The following is a 15,302-nucleotide window of genomic DNA, read 5'->3' as shown; positions in this document are numbered from 1 at the left end:
GGCTTTAACCCTAATATACTAAAATATTGGTCCTAAGTCACATAGCAGGTCTTGGCTAAGAACATTGTGTCTGCATGAATTTGAGTTTTATGCCTTGGCTACCTTGAACCTGGTAAGATAATACAATTACAATTTACTTGAGCTTCACTATATTTTGAAAATGTCTGGATAACTATAGTTCCAGTGTCCTGAGGACTGCTGAGTGACATCAGAGTAAGACTAAGTGACCAATCTCAAAGAGAGTTTGTAATCCATTGTTTACAAATCCATTATCTCTTTATGGATTAGAGAACCATGGCTCCTTTAAATCAAGCTGATCTATAAAGTCAGTCCACATAAGCACAGATCATTTTACATAAAATACACATACACAAAGAAATCAAGAATTGATAACCAGATCTTACTTATGTCCTAATTCAGTTAAGGAAACCACATCTGCAGCTACAGTTTCATGATAGGAAATTATTTTATGTACTAACTAAAAGTGCTAAGAAAGGTAGGAAAAAAAATAAATAAATAAAACCCGATTCCGGAAGTATACATTCCAATCCATGAATTAACTATGTTTGCAAGAAACACAATCAAAGTGTGTGTTAATGAATGAACCTCACAAACATAAAGTGAATGGATGAAACCTCTAAAACCTCGCTAGCCACATTTGAGCACTCTCTGATGTAAAGAGTCAGAGAGTATCCTGAATAAAACCATGCCTTTTATTTACTGGTTTATATATTTGAACAAAATCTAACGTCATAATAACAAGATAATCATGTGTAGTTGAGCTGAGGAAATAAATGTTTTCTTTTTTCTCTCTTTTTGAAAATTTTAAATAAGATTTTATATTAAGCAGGTCTACTGGTAGTTCTTTAAAAGCTGTGCCAACTCTAAACATCCTGATTATCTGTGTCTTATTAAGCAGGGTCCTATTAATCACAGAAGATTTAAAAAAAAATAATTGAGAGTAGGAGTACTACATTATTGATTAGTATAAAAAAAACTTTCATTCTTAGCAGAAAGTGGTCAATGTAATTTAGAGACTATTTGATAGAATATTTCAGTGTGTCACATCATGAATTCAATTAACTACTGAAAGTTAATTTTTTGGAATGAGATTTTAAAAACAAATGCCCCTTTATATCATGGTGCACAATAAAATAGTAACTTAGCTTTATTGCCACCAATATTTAAGTTTATACTAACATTCATTTTGTTAGAAAGTAATTATTTTTGAAGAAATAACTTCTTCACTGGCCTTAAATTAACAGTTTCAAGCTTGGCTTTAAATCATAAGCATGTGTTTCTAATCATTGGTTCAATTCTCAAATTATAGTTATTGTATGCAGCTACAGATCTTCAAAAAATTTTATAAAAGAAATATGTTTAAGAATATAAAGGAAAATGAAAATTCCTCATTTTAAATTTTAAGTGAGATCACATTAGTAACACATGACTTTTATCTATGATTTAAAAGTTTGCACACATTTAATCATTAACTGGAATGTTTTAGGAATTAATGTTGCTCTGTTAGTCCTAATGCAGACAACACTTGTATAGAGAAATAAACTGTAATAAATACAACCACAAACACGAGGATGATATGCACACAGAACACAGAAGGGAAACACACACATACAACACTATAATCATATATAGTCATTTCCCAATCTACAAATACCAAAGGTCACTGAACCAACACAAATCCCTATTTTAATTTTATAACAAATCTAGCGGCACCAGAAATAACATGATTAGCTCAGCCAACAAGCAACTCCTTGAAATACTCTATTTAAATTTCTAAGCTTGGTAATTCCTTTAAAATCATCAGCTTGATCTCCTTAGATGCCAATTCCCAAGTGTCTTAAAGCTTTGCATAAACCTCCTAACTCATAGTCACATTTTTTCAAGGACCCAGCTGGTAGGATTATATTGTTGGTTTGCAAATTTAAGAGCTTCCCCAGTGAAATCTGAAACTCTGCCTCATGCTCAGTCCTAATTCAGGGCAAACAGATACTGAAGAAAGAGGCAGACCACTCCAGATTGGTAGGTGGTGGTTTTGATAAGCAAGGAAACTTGCTCATAAAGCAAAGAGGCTTGTTTTGGGTAGCCACAAGAAGAATCGATCTTTGCATCTGCCTGCCAGAACCTTAAAAGTTTATGTAGAGGCATTAATGGAGTTCAGTCCCATATACCATCCATGCAGTCTCAGTACCATCTACTCTCTCAAAGCTACCTTTTGAAAATGGCTCCCACTGTGGGAATGGTGGCAGAACTATATTCCAAGGTCAAGGGAGCTGGTGAGGAATCTCCAACCCCTCTGGGGTAAACCAGTATTCCTGTCCTTTCAGTGACCTCCAACACATCATCTCTCAGGACTGGCTCTTACAACTTCACATGCTCCCTCTTCTGCTCTGTGCCCTGAACAGTGAGCCAAGGGTTTCATTAGTGTGGAGGTGGTTCTTAATGCAGCTATCTGATTGCACTGGAGACAGATGCCCCCGCACAGTATAGGCACATGCAAGAGAAAATACAGAGTAAGAAAATGATTCTTTTAAAAAATTCCTTAAAATGTTGATTTATTTTTGAGAGACAGAGAGAGAGAGAGAGAGAGAGAGAGAGAGAGAGAGAGAGAGAGGGAGAGAATATGAATGAGCAGGGGAGTGGCAGAGAGAGAGAGGGAGACAGAATCTGAAGCTGGCTCCAGGCTCTGAGCTGTCAACACAGAGCCCTACGCAGGGCTCAAATTCATGAACCACAAGATCATGACCTGAGCTGAAGTTGGACCCTTAACTGACTGAGCCACCCAGGTGCCCCAAGAAAATGATACTTAAAATAAGTAATTCTTTTTTTTAATTTTCATTAAAGTCCCCATGATACAAACCACTGACTTGTTAATTCACTTAGGCTATAAATTGGATCATTGAGGACATTCACTTGTATGTAGCCTCATGTGATTTAATAAATACAATACTTCAGCAGGTTCTCAGGTATGGATATTAATATTTTGTTTGGATAATGGCACAGATGCCTCCTTGCATTCAAGGCCATTCCATTTTGGAGGATGGCTTTTCTCATTAGACACATTTTGGTATTCAATAAAGATAGGCTTTGCTGGCTATCATTCATTGCTTGCTGAGTGAATTTAGTAAGGATTTCTAAGTAGGCTATAATGTCCCCCAGGCCAATGAAGGGGATGAAGGAGGCAGCTAAATGATTATACCAGTGGAATAGAGGATGTGCCCATATGACCATGAGGAAAGAGATGTTGACAAGGTTTGTTTCCATGGGGTGGATTCTCCCTTCCAACCCACCATGCCCAGGGAAAACCCAAGTTGCAGTAGCCAACCACTTAGGTAAAAAAGCCATGCCAAAGATTTGTGCAATACAACCACTGGATCACACTGAGGACTACCCAACAAATACCTGGGTGGCATGACCAGTTAGCATCAATCCAGTTGCTATCCTTAGTGTGACAGAATGACTATACAATTCCAGTGATATCCATCCCATATTCTTGGTATAACTGTGTTGGTTTTACTAAAATAAAATTGCTGGGCAAAAGAGGGTGACCCCATTCTTTCCTTTTTTTTTTTCCTTAAGGTTTTTATTTATTTTTGAGACAGAGAGAGAGCATGAGCAGGGAAGGGGCAGAGAGAGAGGGAGACACAGAATCGGAGGCAGGCTACAGGCTCTGAGCCATCAGCACAGAGCCCGATGTGGGGCTCAAACTCACAGACTGTGAGATCATGACCTGAGCCGAAGTCAGACGCTCAACCGACTGAGCCACCCAGGCGCCCCGACCCCATTCTTTCCTAATCCTCTCTGTTACAACTAAACATCACTGGGCATGATGCAACAAATAAGCCTATGAAGATACTGAAAGATGGTAAGAAGAATTAGACCTGTCTAGGGACTTTCAGGACTGGAGAAATGACATGGCAGTGAGCTCCTACATTTTCTTTTTGCCTCCTATATATTTTATAAAGGGCACTGGAGAAACCAGCAAACTAGAACCACCATTGGATACTTCTACATATAAAAACCTCTATACACACTAAAAGAACCTGTTCCTCTAGACAAAGCGTTGGGGGAAATAGTTGGTCTAACAGAACAAAATAATTTTGACAACACCTGACTTGCTCCAGCTTAACACTAATGAAAAAATGCCCTCTCCCTGGTCTGGATGTGTCAGCAAATCTAAGAGAGTTGAATTTCAACCCCCCCCCCAAATCTGTATAATACACCTAAAGAAGTGATTGCCTGATAAAAGGACAGATTAAGTAGAATTCAGTCTCATAATATAATACAACTGAAACCTCTTAAACCGCCAAAAAGAACAATCATAACCTGAATGAGAAAAGGCAATCAACAGACTATAACATTGAGATGACTCAGATGTTAGAATTATCTGACAAGGATTTTAAGTATCAACTGTAAAAATGCATCAATGAGCAATTATAAATATTCTTGAAACAAATGAGAAACTTAAAATCTTAAAGAAATGGAAGATCTCATAAAAGAGCCAAAGAAAAATTACAGAACTAAAATGTACAGTAACCAAAATGAAAGTTTCACTGGATGGGATCAATATTAGATTAGAAATGAGAAAAAAGGGAATGTTAATGATCAGTGAACTAAAAAACAGATCGATTGAAATTACCAAGAGAAAATGCTGAAAAAGGAAAAAATAAAGAAAAAGAAAAAAAAAAAAACCTCAACTACATAAAATCAATCAAGGAGAGAAAGATACAGTAAGTAAATAATGATCTAGGGATCTGAATAAAGTCAGAAGTACTAAGTGTTAGGTTCACTGATATATATTATAATATTATTATATTATATTTATTATATATTATATATATGAAGTCAGAAGTACTAAGTGTTAGGTTCACTGATACATATTATAGGTTACTTTTGATACAGACTAAAATATCTGAGGGCATTACTGTATTTTGTACTATTGGTGATACTGTTTAGGGAGATTTGGTGTAGGTTTCTGTAGCAATAATTCCTGTATGGTTTTAGAGTTCACTCTCTCTTTGTAAACTACACATTGCCAGGGAGAGATGTGTATTTTATTTTTATAAGCAACTGCTAAATTACCAAAAATAAAAGATGCTTATCAGTAATTTTATCTTTGTCTACTTTACAGAAGGCCAAGCAATACTTAAATTTGTTCCAAAAAGGCACAATGGAAACAAATGCTTTAAAGTTGTGGTATGTGTGTGGATTAAAGTGGGGAGAGGAAATAAGAAATGGAAGATACGGTCTCAAACCCACATTAAAAAAAAAAAAGCCTCTGGACCAAGAGACTTCTCTTCACACTGAGTCCATCCTTCTCAAGTGTCAAAGTTGCTTCTGGAGGGCAAGGGAAGGCTTAAACTCAGGGCAAAGAGAGAGTTCAGAGAAATCAAGTTGGAAGATCCGAATGTAAACATATGCATGATTGTTATGAAGTTACTATTTTAAAATTTTGTACCCCTGAGTTTCAAGTCAAACCTGTATTTCTTCTCCAGTTATAGTTCTGGAAACGACTATAGAAAGAAATGTGCAGTGATAAATGTTACCTCATTTTGGAGGATGCTTTATATGGTACAGCCCAAACAAAAATAACGTGGTGTTCATACTTACTATTCTAAACTTGGAAAAAGAAACCAGTCACGAACCACTGTGCTCCAGGTGTTCCATGGGAGAGTTTAGGAAGAACCTTCTGGTTGCAAGAAAGGCAAACTATATGAAAGAGAAGCAAAGGGGAGTTCAGATATTCACTGCAAAGCTGCACTTTTATTCCATGAACATCTTTTTACATAAATATTCTAGAAATCTTGAGTGCCTTTAGGATGCTGACAAATATTATGGACTCAAAAGAATCCTCTCAAGCCCAAATCGACACCTGAAAAAGATGGAATTTCTATTATCACTAATTCTACGAAGAGATAACACAGACTTAACCAAGTTCTAATATCTGAACAACTGAAACTGTCTTTGCCTAGTAAGTGGTTGATATAAGAGAACAAAAATTAGATACTACCTTTGACTTAATTCTCTAAGGGTTTCATAGTCCTGTTGTCAAATGGCCTCCACTAAGATTTTTATTTTCACAGTCTTAGAGGTCACCACCACTTAGGATATGTAGGCAAAAGTCTATGGTCACCCATACTCCACCTATCTACCTTCCGATCCCCAGCTACATTTCAGGCCCCACAGACAGATTTATGGTCATGAAATGGTGCACAGAGGTAACTTTAAGCATCTTTGGAAACTTTGGCAATGCGAGCTCTGCAATTTCTGGGTGTGTTCTGTTCACTACTGATGATAGATAGCTGGGGCCCGCCACATGAGTGATGCTTGGAAATGTGATGTATTCTAAGAGTTCATATGTATGGGTCTACACCAGAGGGCTGTAAAATATTCCCATCTAGTAGCAGGTTTAAGCTACTCTGCATTATGTAATTAATTCAAAGCTGTTCTTCCTTAGGGTTCCATTAAATCCTATAAATTTCTACAGCTTGATATCAGAAAGTGCTATGTGCCTGCTACACACTTAAGAAGGCAAGAAATCATAAATGAAAAAAATCCCTTTCCCCACCGGTGGCCAAGGCAAAGAAAAGCTGTGATTCAGTGGCCCAGAGCCAGTCATGTATAGATATAAAGTTAGAAGAGACAGTGGAAAGGAAGCCTGACAGATTTTTCATGGGGCAAAATTATGAGTGACTTTCAAAGATACACTAGGAAACACTACTAATTTCTGTAAAACAAAGAATGAGCACTTAATTTTCCATTAACAGACTCATGAAACTTAAAGATACGAATTCTGTACTCAAGAGATAGCTGGAGGCAGAAAATTACTAAGAGTTAAAGACTGGCCAAAAATAGATAGATTTCATAATGTAAAGGAAGAAATTTCAGAAGCAGAATTGCTTTTTTAAAATCATTTTTTTAGTCTGAAGAAGAGGAAATCAATAGCAATGAGCAAACTGACAGATCTAAGAATATTATTAAAAAATCAACCCTAATCTGAAAAATAATTGCCTTATAACTTTCAGTGCTCAGAATACTTGTATTATTATACTTTTTTTTTTTAAAAAAAAAAGATCATTTCTAAGGAAGGTAAAAAAGAACTCTTTTTATGATAAAATTTTCAATTTCTTATTATGGAAATTTTCAGAAACAAAACATAGAATCAGAGAAATTATATACTTAGTTTTAAAAGTAATGGGTTTTTGACCAATCTAATTAATCTATTCACCTACAACTTTTTATCACAAGTATTTTGAAACAAATCCTAGATATTATAGCATATCGCCCATAAATAACTTATGATGGCTCCCTGACATAAAGTCTTTTATATTTCCCATGACTATAATACCTTATTACCTACTAAAATTAAAATAATTCCTCAATATCATCTAATAACAAACTTTATTTCCCCAAATATCTCAAAATATATTTTCATAGTTGGTACATTTAAAACAGGTCTTAGAGAAAGTTAATTATAATATTTCATTTCTTTTAAGTCTCTCTTTCACATCTCAAACCTTAAATATGCTGAAGAAACCAATTTGTCCAAGAGAATTCCTATATTAGAGTTCTAGTTGACTAATTCTTATTGGGTCCCTTTTTCTTTTCTTAACTTTTTCTCTGTTTACTTTCCTGGGAGATGGTTAAATATAGTCTTGACTGCATTATTGTGGTACTAAAGCCAGATAAGTATACTACAAAAAAAAAAGAAAATTACAAGATCATATCTGCGACAAACACAGGGACAACAATTCTCAATAAAATACTAGCAAATCTAATTCAACAGCACATTAAAAGGATCATACCACATAATCAGATGAGATTTATCCCTGGAGTGCAAGGACACATGCAAATCAATAAACATGATAGTCATTTCAATGGAATGGATAAAAATCTTTTCATCATCTCAAAGGATGGCAGAAAAAGAATTTGACAAAATTCTGTATCTGTTCATGGTTAAAACTCTCAACAAAATTAGGTATCAAAAAAATAATAAAGGTCATATATAACAAGTCGACAATTAACTTCATACTCAATGGTGAGTAGCTAAAAGCATTTCTTCTAAGATCAAAGAGAAAGATGACCATTTTCATCATTTCTATTCAACATAGTACTGGAGTCTTGGCCAAAGCAATTAGTTGAGAAAAATAAATAAAAATGCCTCAGAATTTGAAAGAAACAAGTAAAATTGACTTTGTTTGCAGATATATGATATTATTTTACAGAAAGCCCTGAATATTCCATCAAAAAGCAGTTAGAGTTAAAAAATGAATTCTGCAAAGTTGTAGGATACAAAATCAACATACAAAAATCGTTTGCATTTCCATACACTAGCAATGAAATATCTGAAAAAGAAATTAAGAAAGCAATTGCATTCACAATAGCATCAAACACAATAAAATACTTAGGAATAAATTTAATCAAGGAGGTGAAAGATCTGTACACTGAAAACTATAAAATGATGAAAGAAACTGAAGATACAGATTAATGGAAAGATAACCTGTGTTCATGGGCTGAGAAAATTAATATTGTTTAAATGTTTGTACTATACCAAGAGATCTACAGATTCAATGCAATCTATATGAAAATTCCTTACAGAAATAGAAAAAGCAAAGGAAAAAGAAAAAAAACCACTCCTAAAATACATACTGAACAAAAAACGTCCCCTAAGAGTCAAAATAATCTTGACAAAGAACAAAGCTAAAAGTATTACTCTTTGATTTCAAACTATATTACAAAGCTATAGTAAGCAAAACAGTATGGCCCCAGCATAAAAATAGACATACAGAACAATGGAACAGAAGACAGTGCTCTGAAATAAACTCACAAATATATGGTCAACTGATCCTCAAAAAGGGTAACAAGAATACAAAATAAGTAAAGGACATACTCTTCAATAAATGTTGGAAAAACTGGGTATCTACCTGCAAAAGAATGAAATTGGACCCCTATTTCATAGCACATGCAACAAACTCAAAATGGGTTGAAAACTTAACCATAAGAGTGAAACCATAAAATTTCTAGAAGAAAATAAAGGGAAAAAGCTCCTTGACATTGGTGTTGGCAATAATTTTTTGGATATGACACCAAAAGTACAGGAAACAAAAGCAAAAATAAATAAGGGAGATCATATCAAACTAAAAAGGTTCTACACAGCAAATAATCAACAAAAAGTAACCAATGATATAAAAAATGTTTGTAAACATTTCTGAAAAGGGATTAATATTCAAAATATATAAGGAACTCCTACAACTTAATAGTATTAAAACAAATATTTTCAAAACAGGAAAAAATCTGAAGAGCCATTTCTCCAAAAATCACATGGGCAACAGGTTGGTGACAATGTGCTTGACATCACTAATCATCAGATAATTGAAGATCAAAACCACAAACAGATATTACCCCACATCTCCAAGGATTTAAGTTATAAAAAAACAAAAACAAACAAACAAAAAACAAGATAACAAGTGTTGGCAAGGATGTAGAGAACACTGGTAAACTATTGGGAGGAATGAAAAGTGCTGTCACCATTATGGAAAATAAGACAGAAGTTCCTCCAAAAATTAAAAATAGAACTACAATATGATACAACAATACCATTTCTTAGTATTTATCCAAAGGAAATGAAGTCAGGATCTTAGGATACCTGTATTTCCATCTTTACTGTAGATTATTCACAATAGCCAAGATTTGGAAACCTAAATGTCCACCAATGCATGAATGGATAAATTAAATGTGGTATATACATGCAATGGGATATTATTTAGGGACGGCAGGAGCTGCAGCAGGGAGGTGGAAAAAGGTAGGTGACGGTGAAAGGTAAAAAGTCTCAGTTTTACAAGATGAATACATTTTGGAGGTCTCTTCTAGAGCATAGTACCTAGATAGAAATGCCTATGGTCTTGAGAGTAGTAATGGTTTCATAGATGTATACTTATCCGCAAACATTAAGTATATATTAAATATGTACATATTTTTACATGTCAGTCATACTTCAATAAAGTGGAATAAAAATAATAAAGGTAAAATAAACCTTAAAAATCTAGAGGCTTGAATATATTTGAATTCAGTCTGTGGGAAAGAATGCCTTCCAGGTGATGTCAATCCTATTATATCCACATGAGGATAAACAAAGTCAGGATGTCTCATAACTGGATATGCTACAGCTAGTCAATGAGCCCAGATGGGTTTGGCCTGATTCCTTTATTACAAATTTGCCATTAACCATTCACCTCGTAGTTGCAGCACTATCAGATTAATGAATCTCAAAAGAGATATTAAATTTGTAATTAAAAAAATTATGTCTCCTGCATTATTAGGTAGGATTATTCTACTGAGAAGAATTGATCCACTTGCCCCCACAAATCCATGGTTACTCATCTGACATATTTTATTTTAATTTTTTTTAACATTTATTTATTTTTGAGACAGAGAGAGACAGAGCATGAACGGGGGAGGGTCAGAGAGAGGGAGACACAGAATCTGAAACAGGCTCCAGGCTCTGAGCTGTCAGCACAGAGCCCGACTCGGGGCTCGAACTCACGGACCGCGAGATCATGACCTGAGCGGAAGTCGGCCGCTTCACCAACTGAGACTGAGCCACCCCAGGCGCCCCATCATCTGACATATTTTATATATAACCACAGATCATCAAAGATAATTACTTGATTACTTGACTTTTTCCTTATCAAGTTCGAATGGCACCTAGTAAAATATTTTTCAAGTTGTCATTATGAAAGCACGGATAGTTATAGATTTGGTATTTTTTAAGGAAATGCTGTGTTTGTTTGCTTGTGTTGAAACGACATTCTCCTAGACCGGTTTGATCCCCTTTGACATTACCCGACCCACGATTCATTTGGTACATCTTACCTGAGATCTAGAAGCAGACATCTACCCAAAAATTCCCGGACGTTTTAGTTGGAGATAACATTTAAAGAGCAGATACCAGGTACTAGATGATACCAGGTTCTTGATTTTTTTGTCACTTTTATTGTTTTCATGTTTTTCCTCTGGGCTAAAAGAGGAAAGTTTTAGCTCGCTTGCTTGCTTGCTTTCTCTCTCTCTCTCTCTCTCTCTCTCTTTCTTTCTTTCTTTCTTTGTCTCTATCTTTTATCACACCAGATCTGTTTCTCTTGTCAATAATCATTGTTAACATTGTTATAGTATCATAATCACAATCATTGGGATTGATATCAGTGTGATAACATTGTGATATTTTGCTAATGACTACTAAATAGTCCCTTAAGTATAAGTCAATTAGCCATATTGTTAAACCCTTCCACTTTTATACTATTTTACAGTTATGAATAGTACAGTAAGGAATATAAATATGTGTTTTCCCTCCTCCTTTAAATAGTCATCTGGGGCACCTGGATGGCTCAGTCAATTAACTGTCTGACTCTTGATTTTGGCTCAAGTCATGATCTGGCGGTTCATGAGTTTGAGCCCCACATGGTGCTTTTGTGCTGGCAGTGTGGTGCCTGCTTGGGATTCACTCTCTCTCCTCCTCTCTCTCTGCCCTCCCCAACTCACACTGTCTCTGTCTCTAAAAATATATCAACTTAAAAAGAAAGTTTTTTTAAATAAATATTTTATCATAATCTTATAAATGGAAATATGATTTTTTTTAATTTACCAAATTTTAGGGGTGCCTGGGTGGCTCAGTCAGTTTAGGTTAAGTATCCGACTTCAGCTCAGGTCATGATCTCAAGGTCAGTGAGTTTCAGCCCAGTATCAGGTTCTGTGCTGACAGCTCAGAGCCTGGATCCTGCTTCAGCCTTTGTGTGCGTGTCTCTCTCTGAACCTCCCCCACTTGCGTGTACTCACTCTCCCTCTCTCAAAAATAAACTTTAAAAATATATAAATTTACCAAATTTTACTCTAAAGAGACTCTACCTACTTGCATTCCCACAAAATGAGAAAGCATAACAATAGTCTCTCCAGAATTGAAAAAAACAAAAAACCACCAGCATTTTAATGCTTTTATCAATTTTATATGATAAATTTTGTTATAATTTATTATTAAGGTTGGACTTTGTTTTTGTTTTAGTCTTATACATTTATTTTGTAAATCATCTGTGTATTTCCTTTGCCAATTTTTATAATGTAAGCATTATATATTTTCTCTCATATGTTTCTAAATTTTATTAATTTCTTAAAAGATGTTTCATTTGATGTCACAATTAGGGTAACATATATATATATTTTTCTAATAGAACATATCGTTAATACCATTTGTTAAATTTTAGAAGCATATTGTTAGGAATGCATTCTTTCCCTTATCTATGTACTTAGACATTCTGGAGTCTATTACAACCCAATTTATTCTGCTTCACTGTCCTGACAGTTCAGTGGTAACACGAGAATTTTACTTGGAGATCCATTATACATTGTGATATCTTACATGGTAAACATCAACTAAATAAAAATAAAACAAGGCACATGTAGGCATGATTTTCATGTGTTCTCTCTTACCAATGAGTACAAAAGCATCAAGTGGTCTATAAAACTATTCTCTTTGATCTTTGGGGAATAATTCTTAAAATAGAGAAAAGAAATGATAACTGTCACTAACTGAAATCTCTTTCTGGACCTTTGCTAGACTCTGTATATGCATTAAACAATTCTCAAGACAAACTAATAACATTACTGTTTTTATTATTCTCATTTTACAGAAGATAAAGCTGTTTAAGAGGCTTGGAAAATCACAGAAGCTAATTGCCAAGAGGGTCCAAAATCCATGCCATGAAACCTTTGAGCATATGTTTGTTCATGGCCAGCTGGTTATATTGCCTATAGCACTCTTCCAAAGTTATGGGCATATATGAAGGGGAATGAAAATGTGACAGGGACCACAGATCTTTGAGACCTCAGATCTTAGAATTTGGAGACAGTGATATTAATCTCTTACCAAGTCACCCTGTTTCCATTCAGAAGTGGGAGTTAGGTGCCAGTCTCACTGTTGGCTCACCTGGCTTTCTAATCCTGCTTATGGGGCATTGTGAAAATGGAATAAAAAACTATGGCAGAGGTGAGGCTGGGCTACAGCAGATTTATTCTCCAAATACATTATTGCAGCTTCTTTAATTGGCTGAACAACTAACCTAGAGAGATGCTTATCGTTTAGCAATAAACTGAGATGATAAAAAGCAGCAAGAAAACCTCAGAGTTTCTTCACCAACCCCATCCATACCACTGCCAGGCATTATTATCCTCAGCTGTGTTTGGGTATTAAAGGATAATAGAAACAGCCTATGCCTAACAACCACCAGGCTTAGAGCCACCTGTGATATGCTCTGAACTGTGTCTGATAGGTCTAATACATGCTTGTGATTTGTCAAAACTAATAAATAGTCATCAAGTTATAACCATCGAGTGTAGTCATTAGGTGAATATTCTTTTTTGTTCAAACTTCTCCATAACCCTGCCCCCAACCCCAGCTGTAGTCCACATTGCCTGCCCTGCTGGCATCTCTCTCTGGTTGTAAGGCTCAGCTCTTGTGGAGTGTCTCCCATAGAGGGTTTAGTGTCTTGTCCTAACTGCCTAAATCTGCCTGTTTATTAGCTCTACCAAGAAAACTAGGCTCAGGTCTTCCATCGTTTATGAACTGTCTTTGTCACTTTATACACTTGGCCTTCGTATCATTTTCAAAGTGTATGAACTCAACTATACCAGTTGTTTCAGATACAAGTTATAGAAAATCAAAATCATGCACTCTTAAACCACAAATATGATTTATAGGAATTGACTAATGCTGAAAAATCAAGCATGAGTTTCACTTGAAGGCACAATTTGATAAGGTAGATAGGACACCATCTGATCTCAGTCTCCATGTTTCGCTTTTTGGTTTTGTTTTACCCCTTCCTCCTCCTCGAGAGAGCTTCTTTCCTATCCAAGCTGAAGTAAACAACTTTTTGAGGTTCATTCTGATTGGACAGATTTAGATCAATCCTAACATTAGGGCCAAGAGGAAGGAATACATAGGATCAAAAGTTCTGCTCCTTAGGGTGCCTGGGTGGCTCAGTCTGTTAAGGATCAGACTCCTGGTTTTGGCTCAGGTCATGATCTCAGTTTCAAGAGTTTGAAACCTGAATTGGGCTCTGTGCTGACAGCAAGGAGCCTTCTTGGGATTCATTCTCTACCTCTCCCTCTCTGCCCCTCCCCTACTCACACTGTCTCTGTCTCTCTCAAATAAATAAACTTTAGGGGAAAATAAAAGTTCCACTCCTTAAATTCAAGGTTCATAGATTCTCCACACAAAAACTCAAATATATATACTTGTGATTTGTGAGATATACACATGCACACACACAGAGATATATATGTATGTATGTATGTATGTATGTATGTGTGTGTGTATACATATATATATATGGGAATGTATATGTATATATATATAAGGGAATGTATATGTATAAATACATATATATATATATATATATATATATATATATATATATGGGAATGTGTGTGTGTGTGTGTGTGTGTGTGTGTGTGTGTGTATAAGTACTGTGTTTCTTTTTCTTAGGGCCTAAATTTCCTTTTTCATATATATATATATACATATATATATATATATACATATATATATATATATATATATATATATATATATATGGTGTTCTCAGTCTTGAAAGAACATGGGTTAGGCATGACCATTTCAAACACATTGATGACAAACAGCATACCTATTATATTATAAATGTGAACCCTCACAGATGACAGATTATGGAAATTTATAAGAATTATGCTGTCTACCTAAGCTTTTACTTAAAATGTTTTGAAAATCAATCATAAAACACATGTCACTTTAAATATCTGTCACAATTTTGTACTTAACACAATGCATTAAAATATTTTTAGCTATTTATATGGTTCTGAGTCTGTCATAGTGACACATTATTGGCAAATTCTGCTCATAGCTTCTCAAACTTATGTTTGTTCTCAAGAGTTTGCTCAGTGAATTAGTTCAATCGCTGACATGATAGCAAATATTAAATATATTTAAAATATTTAATAAAACATACTACTCAGTCACTAATTACTAAGAACTTTTTGAACTGTACTGTTATGTTTGAAAAACTTTTTAATCTTGTATTTCAATTTTTTATGATTCTTCATTTGTCACTCAAGATAAAGTTGAGTCATTTTCACCAGTTTTAAATGAAATCTAGTGGAGAACACATTGTATCTTCATACTGATTTATGATGTTCTGTTGTCTATATTATTTTCAATTTGTTAAACTCAGAGTAAATTTTATAATATTCATGTAAGCCCTGCA

This window comes from Acinonyx jubatus, chromosome E4 (genome assembly GCF_027475565.1).
Source record: "Acinonyx jubatus isolate Ajub_Pintada_27869175 chromosome E4, VMU_Ajub_asm_v1.0, whole genome shotgun sequence".
Classification (NCBI taxonomy): Eukaryota; Metazoa; Chordata; class Mammalia; order Carnivora; family Felidae; genus Acinonyx; species Acinonyx jubatus.
Note: the sequence above shows the minus strand (reverse complement) of the source record.